Below are 315 nucleotides of genomic sequence, written 5' to 3' on the forward strand. Positions count from 1 at the left end.
TTAAAGTCTTTGGTTTTACTACTGGATCATTGTTGTTGTTGTTAGGCACTGTCAAGTTGAGTACAACTCACAGTGACCGTATAAACAACAGATTTGAATCCTGTCCTATCCTGTGCCATCCTCACCGTCTCTGATACACCTGAGCTCATTGCTGCAGTCAACATGTCAATCCACTTCAATGAGAGTCTTCCTTTCTTTCCTTTGCATACTTCCACCTTTGAAAGCAAAATATCCTTTTCCGTGAAATAGGCTCTCCCTGCAACATGTTCAAAGTATGAGGGACAACTTTTTCCATCCTTATCTCCAAGAAGCGCT

The sequence above is a fragment of the Elephantulus edwardii genome, unplaced genomic scaffold, assembly GCF_000299155.1.
Source record: "Elephantulus edwardii isolate Elephantulus edwardi_28Jun2011 unplaced genomic scaffold, EleEdw1.0 scaffold00286, whole genome shotgun sequence".
In the NCBI taxonomy this organism is placed as follows: Eukaryota; Metazoa; Chordata; class Mammalia; order Macroscelidea; family Macroscelididae; genus Elephantulus; species Elephantulus edwardii.